The following is a 6,558-nucleotide window of genomic DNA, read 5'->3' as shown; positions in this document are numbered from 1 at the left end:
GAAGGTCGGAGCATGCGTGCACCATCAAGTATAGCTGGGAACATGAAGGGCAGCTTCCCACTTAATGAACAACTTAATTATTTACTAACAAGGCGTGGAAGAAGAGATAGGTGGGCAGACTGTCCAAGACAGGTGGGTAGGCTGACGCAGAGGTCAGCCTCAGGACAGCCTGCTATCACAGATAGGTTATAGGTTGCTGGACCCTAAAGCTACAAATTCTTTTATTTAAGCCATTTAAAATACTGATTAAACGATAACTGTCCAGATGTACAAGCCAATTTAGAACAAGTTAAAGCTGCTGGAACATTTCAAAAGTAAACCTGGATAGTTAGGTTCTCCTTGAACTGGTTCATTGTTATGTGTAGACACCAAGCTTTCTGTGACTAGTATCTAGTTAATCCTCTAGTCATCCCATACTGCACCACTCCTCACCCCTCTCTCCCTGCATCCTAAGCCCTGTACTGCAACTGGCTACCCTAATGTTCAGTCAGAACTCTACTGCTCCAACCTATATTGCCTGTACTTGGGGAGGAGTAGGCAAGAGGTCAGGTGGGTAGAGGGGGTACTCCTGCTTCTGGGTTCTTGGGGTGCTGCTCTGAGGGTCTGCCCAATGTCTCGGCAGCTTTTAAACATCATTTCCCCCCAAGCTGGTTGTCAGTTTCTTTCCACTGGTGGCAATTGACTGAGTCTCTGGACATTCTAGACTGATTTGGGGTGGGGGAGTGGCTACATGGGTAGAGGGGGGACCCCTGTTTCTGCATTCCTGGGTGGCACTGCCCAAGGTTACTGCAACTTTTAAAGATCTTTTTCTCCTGAGCCACTGTTCATTTAATTCAATTTCTGGAAACTGATGTAGAGATCTTGGGCAGCCCCCAGAACACCCAACACGTAAGGAATCAAAAGTAGAGGTACCCCCTATTCCTATCTAGCTACCCCACTATCCCAAGTGAGACTAGGATGCCCCAGAGCTAGCTCAGTTGCCACAATTGGAATGAAATTGATAAGCAGCTTGGAGAAATATGCTATTTAAAATTAGTGAAGATTTTGGGCCGCTTCCAGAATATCCAGCTCTCAAAGAAACCAGAAGCAGTGGTCCAGGCACGCCCCCCACACCCAACCTGGCCACCCCTAAGGCAGTAGCCTGAGCCAGAGACCTTTGGCAGTTGCCCCAGAGCACCCAGGCCCCCCAAACCAGAGAAGGGGGTACAGGTATCTCCCATGTTATGTATTTCTATGCCTGTAGTAAGATGCCTTGACCACTCTGCTACCAAATCCCAAATCCCATTCCCTGTAAGAATGGCAAAATATTAGCCACACTCTATGGAAGAATGGGGTTTGGTTACTACAGTGGAATGTAATGGAAGTTACTACAGTGTAACTGCTCCACTTCAAATTCACGCCCTTTCTCATTTCCATGCAGACAAGACCAGTGAATTAAACTTCATCACTATTCTGTCCTATCAGATTAGTTTGGTCCTTGTGACTACCAGGCCTCGAACATCCGGTCACTATTCAAAACTGACTGGTTGGGGAATTTCTCCTTCCACACCAACCAGGTGATGGCAGGGGCAAGTGATGGCAGGGGACCACCCCTACCCAGGGGTGAAATGAAGAATTGGACCAGAGAGAAAACTAGCTCTCTCGCTCTGTCAATTGGTCCCTTTTGTTACCTGAAGAGAATAAAAGGGCAGTGCGCCCAGCTCCCAGAGTTGTTTTGATGGGGGATGGAGAAGAGGGGCTTCAAAGAAGAGATGGTTTGAGCTGACCAGCAAGGCAGAGCAGCTGCCCCAGAAGATAGTGCCTCGGACAAGAAGCAGCCCTGGAGCTTGGTACATAGGTGGTGTGCGGCAGGTCTGGGAGGGACTGGAGTGCCTGAGCTGCAGGCAGCAGCTTGGGTTTCCAACCCCCTCACCCAGCATGAGGCTAAGCATCTTGGTGCACAGGCAGCGCACAGAGGGTCCCAGAGGGACTGAAAACCCCCTGAACCACCAGCGGCTGCTTGGGTCTTCGACCCCTAGCAGGAGGCTGGGCAACTCGATGCGCAGACTGTGCATGAAGGGTCCCAGAGGGACTAAAGCCCCCCCCTGAGCCACAGGTGGCAGCTCAAGTCTCCAAACCCCAGCGGAAGGCCTGGCAGCTTGGCACAAAGGTGATACACAGAGGGTCCTGGAGAGACTGAAGCCCCAGAGCTGCAGAAGATAGCTTGGGCATTGGTGGCTCAGTGGTAGCATCCTTACCTGCTATGTAGAAAACTTAGGTTTAGTTCTTGGCCAAGGCACCAGAGGGATGAGTTCTTGGAAAGAAGTAAATCCCCCACTGGGGAGGTGAATTACATTTACCTTCTTTCCCCCCCTCCCGGGTGCAGGGATTCTGCACCTTAAACCTTGTGCCTTTCTGTGCCTCATGCTTTGTCACTTGACCTCCTTTCTAGATTATAAGTATGCATAACTGTTGTTGAACCTTTCTGCTTCCCTGATCCCTCCTAGGTATCTGGAGGGTTTGCAATCAGCTGTACCTATATTCCTATAGTCCCTATATTTCTAATGTATATATTATGTCCTGGCTCTTCCCTATTTTATTAAATTGTATATATAATTAAGTCTCAACAAGTGTTCTGTCTTTGCTCTGTAGGGGGAGGAGGGGAGCTGTGCACCTCAGACAGTTATGCCTCCCACAGCGCTCTGGCATCCGCTCTGATCCCTTCAATTGGAGAAGGGGGTACATCTCTGAGTACCACCTGGGTTACAGTTTCAGAGAGCACCTTTTTAACCCAAAAATCCCTCTCCCTTGTTATTTATCTATGTTTTCTTCTATGTTTTTCTTGCTGGGAACATTATTTTTGTGATCTCTATGTATGTGGCTATTTATGGCATTCTATGATAAAGCGACGGGTGCTGTGGATGAAGGGTGAGGAACGGATGTGGTGGTATACCTTTGACTTTAGCAGACTTTTGGCACTGTCTCCCATGATAGCCTCATTGACAAGATAAGGAAATACAGACTAAAGTACTGTAAGGTGACTATGTAACTGGCTGAATATTTATACTGAATGGGTAGTCATCAATGTTTCACTATCTAGTTGGGAAGAGGTATTAATTGGGGTGCCCCAGTGATCTGTCCAGTATTCTGTTAAATCTTCATTAGTGATTTGCATGATGGAACTGAGTGCATGCTTAGCAAATATGCAGATAACTTCAAGTTGGGCAGTGACAAAAACCCTAGAGGGCAGGGCTAGGATCCAGAATGACCTGGCTAGACTGCAAAAATAATCCACAATCAACCAGATGAGATTCAATAAAGACAAGTGCAAAGCCCTGCACCTGGGATGGAATAACTGCATGCCCAAATACAGACAGCAGAATAACTGGCTCATTTGCAGTACTGCAGAGAAGGACCCAGTGGTTAATGGATCACAAACTGAATAGGAACCAACAGCAACCTGCGTTGTATTAAAAGGAGTGGCGCCTGCAAATCAAGGGAAGTGATTCTTCCACTCTGTTCAGCACTGGTGGGGGCTTCACCTGGAGTACTGTGTCCAGTTTTGGGCCCCACGCTTCAAGGAAGATACGGACAGTTTGGAAAGCATCCAGCACTCTTTAAAATCAAGAAAAATGTAGGGGCTTGGGAAGCAAGAGTTATGAGGACAGGCTGAAAGAACTAGGGTTTTTTACCCTGGAGAAGAGAAGGGCAATTTTGTAGACCTCTGGTTTTCAGTTCTTATTGTTATTGTTTGTTATAGAAGAGTTACACATGCACCATTAAGTTTAATATGGCAAGGCATGCAGTTATTTTGATATTCAGAAGGTACAAGAATAAGGTGAACTTTTGACTGTTGGGTGAAATTTGCCTAGTAACTTCACATCGAACATGTGCATTTTCCCATTATGATTGGCAGGAAAGTGTCATGTGAGTAGCAGCTACTTTGCTGAGGTATGCTGGAAGGTGATTGGAAAAACGGATGAGAAATGTATCGAGTGTATAATTGGAATGATTGACAAGTGTGAGAGAATATTAATTGGTTGGAGTGGGGTGACTGGCTAGTATAAAAGGTCCTGACCAGCGCTTTGGCAATGTGCCAGGACAGATTCGTGGGTGTGCGTGATGCCTGTTGTCGAAGGTCTCTAGCTCCTGAGACTTGGTCATTGAGGAGAGATTGAGTGAACAGGCTCTCTCCCTCTGAGTATCTGTGTTTTCTGAGATCTGTGTGAATAGAACTGTGAGTTCGAGGATCTTCTCTTTGAGTTGTCCTTGTCTTTTATATTGTCATCTGTGGTGTTCTGTGGCAGTGAAAGGGTCATTGAGTGTCTGTGTCAGCTTGAGTTTCTGCCTACTTGCTTGGCAGCAGCGCCACAGCTGGCAGACAAGGTGACTGCCCACAAAGGATTGCTCCCTTCCGTCTGCAGTGTTTTTGGTAAAGTATCACCCTTCCTCACCAGCTGTCTTTCCTTCCTTGTCGCTCATATTTCTGCATACTTTTATTCAGTACCTTAATAATAACCAGTTTGTTTATCTTTTAACACTGTGTCTGTGGCTCTTGGATATTCAGCCAACAAACCAAGCCGGACATCTCCAGCATTTTAAACCACTGATCAGCTTGGCAAACACAACTTTGGGGTGACCACCCCTTTTCTTGGGGAGTCTTAACATCTATATTGTTAATCAATTAGGGGGGCCTTTGTCATTAATTATATCATCTCATTAACAATTTATTACCAGCTCTTTCATGAGGTATCTTCCAGCCTTACTTTCCTATCCTTTCCTTTTTCGTGTCCTTGTGATAAGGTATTGAGCAGAATTTGCAGATTTGTTGGAATCTTACGGTGCTGCTGATTGAGTGCTTCTGCTATGGCCTCAGACTTGCAACGTCTGGGCTGTCCATTGTGCACTTTACTGCCCACACCACCCCAGCCCCTTGCTTTCCTATAATCCTGTGACCTATTTTCTTTCCCTTCTTCTCCTTATGTCCTTGTCATAAAGTAGACTTTCTTTCAGAATCGTGCACGTCTGAGGCTGCTGATAACAAGTTATTTAGCAGATTTGTTGGAATCTGACAGGGGCCATGACATGAACGCTTCTGCTATGGCCGTTATGGCAGCTGGAACTGACCTCTGTAATGATACATATCTGATCCTGCAGTATAAGACTTAAAAATTAAATGGTTTCTAAAATCTGCCGGGTTGGCGGTGGGGGAGTTATTAAATGGATTAGAAATGTACAACTAAGCTCATCACCTCTATACGTTGCTACTAGAAAATGGAAAGGTATATAGTCAACTTTATGCACTGCATCTACAGCATGAATTTTCTAGATTTTAGGTGAAACTTGTAGCAGCTGAGTACCTGGGCAGGGATGAATATTGCAGAATCTAAGAAAACAAAACAAGGAGAAGTTGTTAGCAATATGATTAGACAGTGTTATTTAATAGCATACCTGATACTTAAGCTCAGGTTTGTATATGGAGTTAAGGTTAAACACTTAACAAATGTTTGAAGTTCACATTTGAGGCCTCAATAATACACAAGTTTAAATATGAGCATATCTTTTTAAACTGTGAATAGAACCATTTACTTCAATGGAATTAACTACTTGGTGCATAAAGCTAAGTACATGTTTAAATCTCTGCGCAACTGACTCAAATTGTTCAGCTGTCCATGCTTAATACTAGAGATCATAGGGGTGGGAGGCTGTTTAAAGACGTTACACTTGTCTATATAAAATATAGACATATATTTATCATTCAACATCTGTTCAAGAGTATCAGTATCTTTTAATACAGAAGTGGATTCCCCACATGATTAGTGTTGTTGGCAGGGGCGGCTCCATGCAATATTCCATCTTCAATTTAAAATATTCAGGCCCACACAAGATGCGGTATTCCTGGGTGGATCCCATGCTCTTGTACATGAGAGATGAGGCAAAACTCAGATCATGCCAAAAGTTCAATGCAGATGGATCCTCTGAACCTGCACAGAGCTTCGTTGATGTCTTGTGGGCAAAGGGATGCAAGAACGTGCAAAGCGAGAGGCTTAAAAGCAGCTGCTCTGGCAGTTCTTAGTGTGCAAAATTTTGGGCAAAAAGCACAGCTTCTGCACTTTTGTGCACGCTGTAACGTGGTTATCACATTCACCTCACAAGCAAAAGGTTCCCAGCTCAAAACCTGGTGAAGCAAGTATGAGCAGCTAGGCAACCTCTTAGCAAGCAGCCCCAGGCGGCAGCCCAGGCCGAGCGCAGGGCCCCGACGGCGGCGGGGCAAACGCGGCTCGCGCGCCCGCGGCCCCATTTCGTGCGGGGCGGGGCTCCCCTCGCTTCACTGCTGGTGCAGCCGGGGCCCCACCCGTCTCACTCTGACGTAACGGGGCGGGGCCTTTGGAGGTTGCCGCCCCGCCCCGGCGCTTGCGAGCCGCGCGTGCAGCCGTGGAGCGAGGTCGCGGCCGTCGCGAAGCGGAAGTGCGGTCGCACTTTGCGGCAGGCGGCCCCTGAGGCGTGGCTCGGAAACCCCGTTCTCTCTTTTCCTGCTGCAGCTGCTAGTGGAGGGTGAGTGTCCGCCGCGCTCCAGGC

The sequence above is a fragment of the Alligator sinensis genome, unplaced genomic scaffold, assembly GCF_000455745.1.
Source record: "Alligator sinensis unplaced genomic scaffold, ASM45574v1 scaffold465_1, whole genome shotgun sequence".
Classification (NCBI taxonomy): Eukaryota; Metazoa; Chordata; order Crocodylia; family Alligatoridae; genus Alligator; species Alligator sinensis.
This window is presented reverse-complemented; position numbering follows the sequence as displayed.